Below are 12,005 nucleotides of genomic sequence, written 5' to 3' on the forward strand. Positions count from 1 at the left end.
AAGGAATTGTTTTCAGCTATGACTCAGGCAAGAAGCATCCTGGAATACAAGTAACTATAACATTAAAAAAAGCTTCTACTTTCAAACATGAAAATTACTAACAGAGCTCGAAAGACAGTTTTAAAATGCTACTGTCAAGCCATATTTGAATTTAATATTACTTTAACATCTTTGTTTCAACATCTTTTCCTAGTAGCACATTCTCATGTGAAGTCTTTACCAATGATTTATTTCTTAAAACACATTTTTAACTGCCAGCTGAAATTATCATAGTTCCTCAGGACACATTATTTCAAACAGCTTGCAGCATTAAAAGCAACTATGTCTTGGTTTCATGTTAGAACATGGGCTGCTCAGGGACAGGCTTCTCTTTATGAAGAACATACATTACAGTAATAACCAAGCCTCTCCAATATTTAATGTTACCAGTTTATCTCAGGTAAGGGGGCAACAGCGATGTCTGTTATACGGTATGAGGATGCTGAATTTATCAGAATTAAGTAATTTTGGGAAATAGTTTAGGTACATGAATGGCACAGTTTTGAATATGGGAATGCTATACTTTAAATGAATCAGTGGCACCTCTTCACCAGTAGTGCTTGAGTTTTGTTAATTATAACTACAGTGATTTGGTTAGGGATTTTGATAGGTTTGCAAATCGTTGTTCAAAGCAAACCAGTATTCTTCTGGTTAGGTAGTGCTAGCCTGCTGTTTAATGATACTACAATATTTCAAAGTTGTCCCTATTTGGACATTGGGCTGTTTAGTACACAAATGTACTTTTGAGGATGGCTATCATCTTAAAAACAATGTTGGTTGTCATTACAGTTATTTTGGAACTCCCCACCAGTCTAATCAGGAATGGACTCCTGTAAAACCCTTTTGTAACCGGACTTACCTATTTTCTGAAATTATGGAAAAGAAACTGAAAGTATGTACATGTGAAAGTTTTACTCTAAACTTGAAAAAATTCCAAGATAAAGTGGTTGATAAAGTTGACACAAAAGAACTACAAGTACTGAGTCCTATGGTACACCACAAAACACAGAAACAATGTCAGACAATTCAGTTCTGTACAAATTCCCAAAGAACATCATGCTATATAGTCATAGAGACATTCACATGACATTCAACAGAAATATGTCACACTGATGTTGCATCAGAACCATCTAGCTAAAAGAGCTAATGGCCATTGTTAAATCAGTGATGAAATCTGTTAGCATAGCTTTACTCATGTTTTGTAGTACTTGGTCTGCCAGGATCAAACTAATGCTTTTGATAAAGCCATTCTTAAATTCAAAGATGCAGTTTGTGAAAGAAAATTCCATATTTGGCAATGCCATTGCCAGGCAAATCTGTCAAAGAATTTAGTAAGAAAAGGAAGACAGGAAATGTAGTCATAGTCCTGCTTTCAGGATCAACAGGCTTCCTTTAGACACCTATCACCTTCTTTACTAGGAACTAAGTGCATGGATATTGATAACTTTAGTTATTATTTTTGGGATTGATACATAATTAAATTAAATTAAGAAAAAATAATTTGAGGTAGCAGATTTGTGCAGATTTGTGCTTAAGAGTACTTATGAGGAACAAATTGTGAATATGCTTCTGAGTGTGATTTATTTTTTAATAAGAAGATAAGAGTTCCTATATAATGGAAATGGGTGAGACTTTACTTTTAGTATAAAGGAACCAGTAGAAATTGATACCATACTTCATTTTAAAGAGTCTGGCACTGAAACGGAACTATCTCACAATGAAAGTGATGACTGCCAGTTAGATTTTCATTTAATGATTTTCAGGCTGCTAGTCACTTAACCTCCTTTCCAAATAGTTATGGGATTCTAACTACGTGAGACTGTTGCTTGTTTCTGCATACCTTTGAATAAACTATGATTTCTAACAAGTTAATGTGCTTCAGCAATCATCATTGTATTATTATTTATTTGTTTTATTTATTTTCATTTGTTAGCTGGGATGTTCCAACTGAGCTGAGAGCTCATTTTCATTGAAGGCCCAGGGAGGAAAACTCCAAGAATGGAGAAAAAAGTTTACAATAATTGTAGGTCAGAGTTATACAACAGAAAAAATATTGAGAAAGAGAGCTGAGAGTAAAGTCTGTGAGCATTGTGCTGTTAAAGTCAAGTTTGGTTACATGTGCAGACCCAGGCAGACGTTATATATGTTTTTATCTGCTTAGAGAATATTTTGCAATTGGACTTACTTCTTAGTTCTGGGGAATGTCAGAATTTGAAAACACACACTGACTAGAATGAGTTTTGGCTATGGGATAAGTCTACATTTTTCGTAAACCTTACATTTTGATCAGTTATGACTCCTAAGAGTTTACTGTAAGTGATGTATTCAATAGATTTGTTGCTCAGGGAAGTAACATTAAGTTATATTAGTTCTTTATTTGAAGTAACTGAAATACTATTTTTTTTTTTGCATTTAGGATCAGTTGGAAAATAAAATAGTCATGTTAGCAAAGGTGTCTTTTGCAAGTAGTAGGAGCTAAGATTAATTGCCCATAGTTCAAATTAATGTGGAATTATCAAGATGGTATCTGGAAGTAGCTTTGTTCATTGTCAAGTGCATATCATTAGAGGATATGTTGAGTAGTAATGCTGAATCCCAGTTGGCATAATGGCTAAGGTGTTTACCTCCCATGCACAAGGTGCAAGAATCAATCCTGACCCCTAGCCAATTGCTTTACAGAATTTGCATACTCTGCCTGGGTCCCTGTGGGGTTCTTCCCACCTCTCAAACACATGCTGACTGTTCCTCCCCCTCAAATTCATCCAAGAATGGGACTATAGGCAGCAGCATATTCTCTAGATGGTGCTCTATGAGGGGAGAGTTGTATAAACCAACTGCTTTGTGCATCAATTGTGTTACAGTATATCCTCAACATAGGAGAATACAGATCACAGATGGAATGCCAGGGCTAGCCACTCAAGAGTGTAAAAAGTGTCTCTAGGTGATTTATTCATGTTGCCAAATGGTCATGGTCATGGATATTTGTGCCCATGATAAATGCGTTGAGAACCCGTCCTACTTTAACCTACAATAAAGATGCATGCTAATGTTGGCATGGATGTATGTGTCCCTGTTGGTCAGTGTGTGCTCACCATAAAGCCCAATAATCCTGGATCAATAAACCACTGGCTATTTGGTGTCCATTTGCCCAGCCTGAGTTATTTGGGGTAGTTCTTTTGAATGAAACTGAACATAAAAAACAATCAAACTGTGAAACATGAACTAAGAATTGTTACACTCAGTGGAGGTTCACTGATAGGATGCAGCTTGGAAGTGGATAATATGATGGTAAGGAGGAGGCTGGACATACTATGTATCAAGGAGGTGAGACAAAGGGCAGTGCAGCAAAGTCACTTGACTTGGGGTGCAGAGTTTAGTACACATGAGGAGGACAAACTAGAAATTGTGCAGTAATTGTGGTATTGGAGGGGCTTCAAAAACAGTGGTGTGTCATCAGACGTCATGATAGACTCATGGGAACCAGACTCCAGTGTAAGTAAAGGGCATTTTTCATACTCTCAGCCTATGTCCCATAGCAGGGTTATGATAGTGAAGAAAAGATTGCATTCAGACAGCAGTAGCAGGACCTACTAGATAAAGCAGTACAACGTGAATTGGTGTTGATAATGGGTGACCTGAATGCACATATGTAGATAGATAGAACAGGATATGAGGACTACCTGGGTCCACAGGGTGGGGCAACAGGAATAAAGATGAAGAGGCCATTCCAGGCTGCTCTCTGGCAAATGGTTTGATGGTGGCGAACACATGGTTCAGCAGGAGAGGCAATCACAAGATCACATACGAGAATAGCCAACATACAACTCAGGTAGACTTCCTTCTAGTAAGGAAAGGGTATGGGTGGAATCAGTCATTGTTAAGTTATACCCAGTGAAACAGTAAGCCCACACCCCACAGCAAAAGCCAATGGTACCTCAATCACCTGCAAACACTGAACAGAGAAGGCTCTAAGGTTAATAGAGACCAGGCTGAAGAACTGAAAGATGACTGCAAAGAAAGCACAAGAGTTCAAGGAATTACTCAGGACTCCAGCAACTCATGAAGGTGAAGAAATAAGTGGAGTTGAAGAAGAATGTCAGAGCCGCAAAACAGCATATGTGAGGACCATATGCTTCTGAGGCAGGTATGAAAATATGGTATATAAGGAAAGGTAGTGGTGGAATGCAAAAGTCTAAAAGTCCAGGAAGTTATCAGTAGAAAGAAAAAGGGCAGGAAAAAGTGTGAGACAGAAAAGATGGACCGGGCTAAGAAATAATAATGGTTGGTTATCAAAGAGAGAAAGAGAGCAAAGAACAAGGTGTCAGAGTATAGCTCCCAACTGTCCAGATTTTCACCTTATATTTTTTGCCTGTTCCTCATGAAATTTTGGTTTTCTGGAAAATCACTGTCTAATTATTAAGGATTTAATTCAGAAAATAATAGCAGACATTTGAGTTTCAGACTTCATAACCATCAGAAAATTCATGCTATTGCAAAATCCTTCATTTTATCAACTGTCTATGTTTTTAACAGCGATATTTAGGCCTTTGTCCTCTCATTTTTTATGCTTCATCCAGACTTCTTTCTAAGAGGTTGAGCAGCATATGTCAGAGGCAGTCTTCCAACGTCTGGAAAGTGACTCAATAGATGGCATAATAAAACTATATCAGCTTACAAGTACTAATCTAAAGACAGAAAGATAAAGAATACAGCCTGGCATAGTGAAACTATATCAGCTTACAAGGCAAAGACAGAAAGATGAAGGTAGACAGGCTACCTTGTAATGGATCCCAGGAACATCTTGCTACCCAGACCACACAAAATCAAAGGCAGAAGGAAAGGGTATTTCCAGCAGCTTCTGAATGAAGAAAACCCTGCAGAAACTGTATTGTCTCAGACACAGTCTATGATGAAACAAGAGAAGAAAACTCTAGAATAAGTAAGAACAGCTCTCAGGAAAATGAAGTCAGGACAAGCAGTAAACTTAGATGAGATCACAGTTCATATGAAAATGATGCTGGGCAATATAGGGGAGAAATGGCCCCAGAGGGCACTCATAGCAGTGTGGAGAGAAAGGTGTACCCCAGATGACTGGAGAATAAGCATACTAACACCAATTTACAAGATCAAAGGGGACATTCACAACTGTAGGCAGTATAGAGGTCTCAAACTCCTGTCCCACTACATGAAAATTCTGGACAGGGTGATGCAAATATTCAGAGCAGTAGAAAATAAGATGGGAGATGAGCAATTCAGATTCAGATCAAGGTGCAGCACAACTGACCTGATGCTTGTAGTGAGACAAATAGTTAAGAAGCCAGAGATAAAGAAAGACTCAAACTAGGCATTCTTAGATCTGGAGATAGCAAATGACAAGGTTCCAAGAAAGCTGATTTGGGCACTCCTGCAATGGTATGAAGTCCCAGAAACATTGGTAGAATTAGTGCAGGCTATGTACTAGGACCCAATGACTCAAGTACAATCAGTGTTTGGTCTCACAGAGGGGTTTCCAGTGGGAGTGAGTATGCATCATGGTTCAGCTCTGAGCACACTAACGTTCATGCTGATGATGGACAGGTAGGAGGGGACAGATCAACAAAGTTGCTGTATGTAAATGATGTGGCATTACGAGCAGATTCTGGGCAAGAACTTCAGCAAAGAATAGGGGAATGGAATGCAAAACTGAAGGCACATGGGATGAAACTGAGTACAGATAAGACAGTTGTAATGGCAGCAAATGGATGAAATCAAGAGATGTTGAAAATTGAGAGAGAAAGAAAATAGTGGACCAGGTTAACAGCTTAAGGGTGGTTGAGGGGAGGGAAGTCCAAATCAGGATATCAAATCTAGAATCAAAGGAGCTGCAGCCAACTAAACAGAGTGTCAGGAATAGTGTAGGACAGGAGAATTCCAAAGAAGTAAAAAGTAAGGTGTCAAAACAGTGGTGCAAGCAGTACTACTGTATGGTATGGAAACATGGGCAGTAAAGGCAGAGCAGTCGAGGAAGCTAAAGGTAATGGAGATGAAGTGCCTGAGATGGGTGGTAGGATGCCCACTATGGGATAGATGAAGAATTGAGGACATCAGAGGAGAAGCCAAAGTAGCTGAAAAGTGAAGAGAATCTGTTCCAAGAGAAAAGATTATGGTGGTTTGGGGACATGCAGAAAAGCAAAAAAAAACATCTGTTAAAGAAGATTTGGGAGAGACAGGAGGAAGATAAGAGGAAATGAGGGCATTCAGCAAAGAGATGGATGTATTGTGTGAGAGAAGACCTGTGACTGTCAGGCATAAATGTTGAAGAAGCTACGAGTGGCATTGAATAGGGAGAGATGGCATCAGCTGACATGACACCACAACCCCATTTAGAAAATGAAAAAAGGGTTCCATGAGACAGGATGGATCCTTCAATCATGACTACTGTTGCAGTTTGTAAAGAAGAATAAATTCATTGCCATTGATTGGATTTTGATCTTTGTGTAAGGTAGCTTCTGAACCATGTTAGGGTGTTCTTATTACGGTCAGCAATCATAACCTTAGCTAGGTCATCTGGCAACCTGGGCATTTCTCAACTAATGTCCCCCAACCCAATGTTGAAAGCCAAAAAAAGGAACTTCTCAAAGTTGAACACCAAAAAAAAAAAAAAGTCCTTGCATCTCATAAGCAGCTGCTGATTGATCCACTAACAGCTTTTCAGGTAGCTAACCCAGTCATCCTGCGTTAGTCATGGCTCTGCCAACAGTTAGCAGTCTAGTGAGATACATGCTGTCTAAAACAATGTTAAATGCTTTATTTAAATGGAAGCTGTGAAGAAGTGTTTGTTTTTGTGTTAGTTACTTGTATTTAGGAACATAAGTATAGTAGTTGAAATATTATGCCGTGCTGAAAACCATGCTGGATAGGTGACAGAATACTTACAGTAAAGTAGGTATATACAGTTTTCAAATATGTTCAGAGTGTGTAACAAAATGGCAGATTGCTTATAATTAGTTAGGTTTGAGTTCGACCTTTATGAATGTAAGATTGTTCCAGAGACTGGATACATATTGTGTTCTAAGATATAACTGTTGATTTGCCGATTAACAGGATTTGCTGTAGCTTCAGCTGCTATATTAGAGTATGTTCTGGTGCTATGGCAACAGCTTTTAGTTTTTGTAGACGTTTTTTATCAGTCGGAGGTTGAAGAGGCTATATTGTTGATTGTTTGTATGATGTGATTGTGCTGGGTTGTGGAGGTTAATTAATGATGTAGTTATGTTAATAAAATATTGGTTTAATTTTGAGCAGTGTGATAATCATGTTTTTAAGGGGATAGGGTTTATATTCTAGAAATTTGAAGATCGAGCTGTGGCTATGCTTCTTAGGCAAGTCTTTGTAATGACCAGTGTTTGATCTGCAGATAAGACAACTATTCAGTTACATCTATATTTGAGTCTATTTCTTGGTTAAGAGCAACCAGTCAATATCATCTAAATGCATAACTTTATTTTCTTCACTGATATGAGACATTTTAAAGGTAAATGGAACAGGAGTTAGATTTTGCCCATGAGAAAATTTGGGGAGCAGCCACCAAGAGCAGACAATACAGAACTTAAAAAAATGTGTTACATAAGGTACATTCTGCAAATCAGTCAATGGATGAACTATTGCCAGCCAGATGACCAAGTCTTGTGGGTTTATAAAAAACTTTGTCTATGTTTCCATGCATCATAAGTTAAAGTCACCAACTAAGAGTGTAGCCACTCCATTAATAAATGGATGTTTGAGACATATTTGCTAAATGTGCTTAGTACATCAATAGATAGATGTTAGGTATACACACCAAAATACCAGCTGATACAGTTTAGCTGGGAATAATTAATTTACTATCCTGCCCCTCTGCCATACTTATTCATGCAGATGTGCATTCCACCTTTTATTGTTTAATGAGGTTTTTTTTCATTTCTTTTCTGTTCATTGTTAATGTACCTTCATGTAATATTGTATGTGTGTATGTGTGCTTGAAACTGATAGCTTTCCTAGAACTGCTAATAAGATTAACAACTGGGACAAGCTGATAATATCATAACTCAGTCCTTTCACTTTCCTCTTCCAACTGGCAGTGTTTCAAAGCAGACAATTTTTCATCCATTATTCTGTCTGAAGAACAATGTCAATTTATGATCTATGTAGATTCTGCATTCAACACGGCATACAGAAGGCAGCAGGACAATAACAAAAGCTATGGTTATGGAAGACTGCATCATGAGACTAAACTTCCAGTAAAGTAGATAGTGCCCAATAAGTTTCCTTACTATTGTTTTTATTACTAGTATTATCATTATTAAAAAGGAGGCATTATATCCCTACTGTTTGGCATCTACTTCTCAGAGGTCCAGGCAAAGACAAAAGGCCTGTGGCTGACCAAGTTTGTGGATGACTGTAAGTTGGGTGCTGTCATTGTCTCCACAAATGATGTTAGCATACTGCAAGAGAGTCTCACAGCAACTAATGACTGATGCTAAAGTCATGGCCTGAAGCTAAACACAAAAAAAAAATGTATCATCATACCATTCTGCAAAAACACGGCCCCTACTGATTACCACATCAATGGCAACCCCCTAAGCACACAACCTGTGGTGAGAGACCTGGTTGATAACAACCTCACATTCGACCATCATGTAGCAGCAGTGGTCAGAAAACCTTTTACTTGGTTCATTTCATAAGTAAAGGGATTGCATCCAGAAAAAAGGAGGTTATTACCTCTCTATGCTCTTCTCTCATTAGACCAATAATTGAGTATAATGCCCCATTTGATATGTTTCTCTCCAAACACTTCCACCAAATGGAAAGGCCACTAAAATACCTCACAAAGAGAATCCGTGGCCTCCAACACCTGTCCTATGCGGACAGGCTCAAATCACTCTATTTGGTATCATACAGATTGCTCAGGGGTGTCTCGCCTACAAGGCAATCTCAGACCTTGCCCTTCTAGAGATGCTCCATATCCATAAGTCTAACTCCTCATACATTACCCACTCAAAAGGCCTGAATCTAATACGTGACATCAACAAAACCTGCTGGAGAGACAGGTTTGTCTCCCAGAGGCTACCCCATCTCTGGAATAGACTTCCCATACATGTCAAACAGAGCACCTCACTGATCCTCTTCAAGTGCAACCTTGATGAGTTGATGGGAAACCACAAATTTTTCCCAGGGGTTCCAACTCTGTCCCTCATTGACAGAGGTGACAGGTGCTGACTGAGGTTTCTTTTTGGGGATAAACTCTTAGCTAAGCTTGTAAGGGCCCCAGGGCCATTAGCCTAGTAACCTCCTATGATCCTATGATCTTATGGAGAAAGTAGTATATTATGATTGTTCACCAGCAATGTGTTTTCTTGTGAAGCATGGTTTAGTAGGACAGTTTACAGATACGCAGTGTTTTAAGGACACCAATCACAACCAGTGTCTATTTAATCTAACACTTCCTTAAAGATGAGTAGTCCCACTAGACCATTAAAGAAGTGGAGTAATGTTTACCATATTGTGGGTACGCTACAATTGAGAGAATGACTAAAATAAGCAAAAAGGACAAAAGAACAACTGTTAAAATGAAGAATAACACTACAAAAAGCAAACAATGGAAGTGACAGAGAAAATCTGAAGAAAAATGTATAACTAAATTATACAAGGTACTGCAGAATGATGTACGTGGAAATCCTTTTGTTGACAGCACCCTGAGAATTATAACCAGACACTAAATAATGCAAACCATTGATAATTCATTGAGCATAAAAACACACCACTGAAGAAGTAAACAAAAATGTAAAATGAAGTAAAATAAAGGACAAGACTTCCAACAGTATTGTTTACAGTTTATTCCTCCAATGCCTACACCTTCTAGGGATACAAAGTATCAAAACATTTTGGAAAGGAGTTTCTGCCATCCTTCATTCCTAAATACAGAAACATGCCTGGTTCCATGACAAAGAGGGTTGGATTTCTGACTGGACTCAGGCAGGCAGTACTAAATTACTGACCCCAGCAGTGAGGGAAGGCAGAGGGAGGGAGGTGAAAGGGCATGATTTGCCAGCCTCTTCTTGTGGAGGGAGGTTGCATATGATCATTGAGCACATTAGGTTGTGTGACTTCTCCGGTGGAGAACAGAGATACTACTGCCTATGCTCGAGGACAGGAGGAAGGGTCTGTTTGCTGGCACTACCCCTTATAGAAGTGAGGTATGACAAGTATGGTCAGCCTATTCACACCCCCCTTAGTTGTGGAATTTGAGGGTATGCAGCAGATATAAGGTTAAGACAATGAGCTGTTGACAAGCTACTATTTTCAGCTTACTGTTTGATTCCCTTAGTCCTTATTTTTCTGTGTTGTGACTCTAAGCAAGTCACTTAACCAGACAGTAATCTAAAGCAGTTGGGAAAAACTGGGCTATGCTCCTCTATCCTGAATCACATGGCGTGTAACTACGTATGAAAAAAATATTTCCTTATTTACACACAACTTGGATCTATGGATGGTAAACAGAAAACATATCCTAGGAATGCCCCCTGTACTACTACCAGATGGAAGCACCCCTAAATGCTTTATTCCATCTATGAGCCCCCTCCAATAATCTATAGTTTGATCCCAGTTATTCTCACCAGAGGTAATATATAATTATTGACCATAAGGTGGGTAAGACCAATCTATTACCAAATGGGATATCTTAATTCAAGCCCCAAAGGGAAATTAGCTTGGCTGAAAATGGTCCACAAGAGTAGCTAGTGCTTACCTATGAACCTATGAACCTATTTGCTAATTTATGTTTTCCCTCTTATCATTTCAGGCTATTTCTGCTTGGAAAGTTCTTAGTATGGTATGAAGCCTTATAGTGTTTTCATTCAATAAAACTGAACAACAGCCATGCAGAACAGAGCATGGGTTGTGGTAGGTCAGTAGTATTATTTTGTGTTTAATGCCATATAGTTAAGGAGTGTTTACATCTTCCCCTAGTGAATGAGCTTTTGTTCCCCCCTGAGCTTACTAACAAAATATCCATCATTAAGTGACCCATTTTCAAGAAGCCTTCTTGTTTTACTTGATAGGCCCATATTTATCCTGATAAATTTGCTTCTAACAGACTTGATTCACTGAGACTTGTAGAACCTATTTGATTGTTTTAGGTATATTAATCAGTATCTTTGTATAAGCTGTGTAACATAAACCACTGTAGCTCTGCATAGACAGATGACGCATTTCTGTTACCTAAAATGCATTCCAAACAGCTTTGTACAATACAAATTCCCCTGCCCATCTGACTAATGTATGTTAGCCCCCCAATCCTAAGCCTGCTCCTAGTCCAAACCTTACACCATACCTTAGAAAAACAATGTTCTGTAACATTACCAATATTCAGACAAATTTGATCTGAATGTAGTGTTCTTTGGTTTGAGATAGATTAGAAAAGAAATCTGTGTTTCTTTAATCAATTTTTTTTATTGTATTTCTATAAATGTGTTTTTGATATGCTAGCTTCAATCAGTTGAGATTCAGTGCTTGTGCATTTCAGGGATTAGACAAAAAACAGAGCCATATCTGACACATCCAGCTCCCTGTGCTTTTCACTGATCCTATGCTTATCACCTGTCTCCTAAGGAGTGTCATGTCTTATACTCACACCAGTTCGAGGAGAAAAAAACAAAACATGTCTCCTTAAAAACACTGAAGCAAGGGCTTCAGTCCTGACTGTGTGACCACAAAAGCTGTATTTTTCAAATGGATGCACTGCTCACCGAGTGGTAAATCATGTCCGCTAATACCTTGTACCCAAGGTTGATAGCTGCAGCAAAATACAAAACTTCACTTAAATATGTATTTGTATATGTACAGATGGATAGCTAAATATATTTGTATGTGTGTGTGGACAATTATCTGTGGTTGTGTCTAACAACTGGGAATGTACTTCTTTAAACTCATGCTAGGTAAACTACAGA

The sequence above is a fragment of the Protopterus annectens genome, chromosome 5.part0 (assembly GCF_019279795.1).
Source record: "Protopterus annectens isolate FY-2018-M chromosome 5.part0, PAN1.0, whole genome shotgun sequence".
In the NCBI taxonomy this organism is placed as follows: domain Eukaryota; kingdom Metazoa; phylum Chordata; order Ceratodontiformes; family Protopteridae; genus Protopterus; species Protopterus annectens.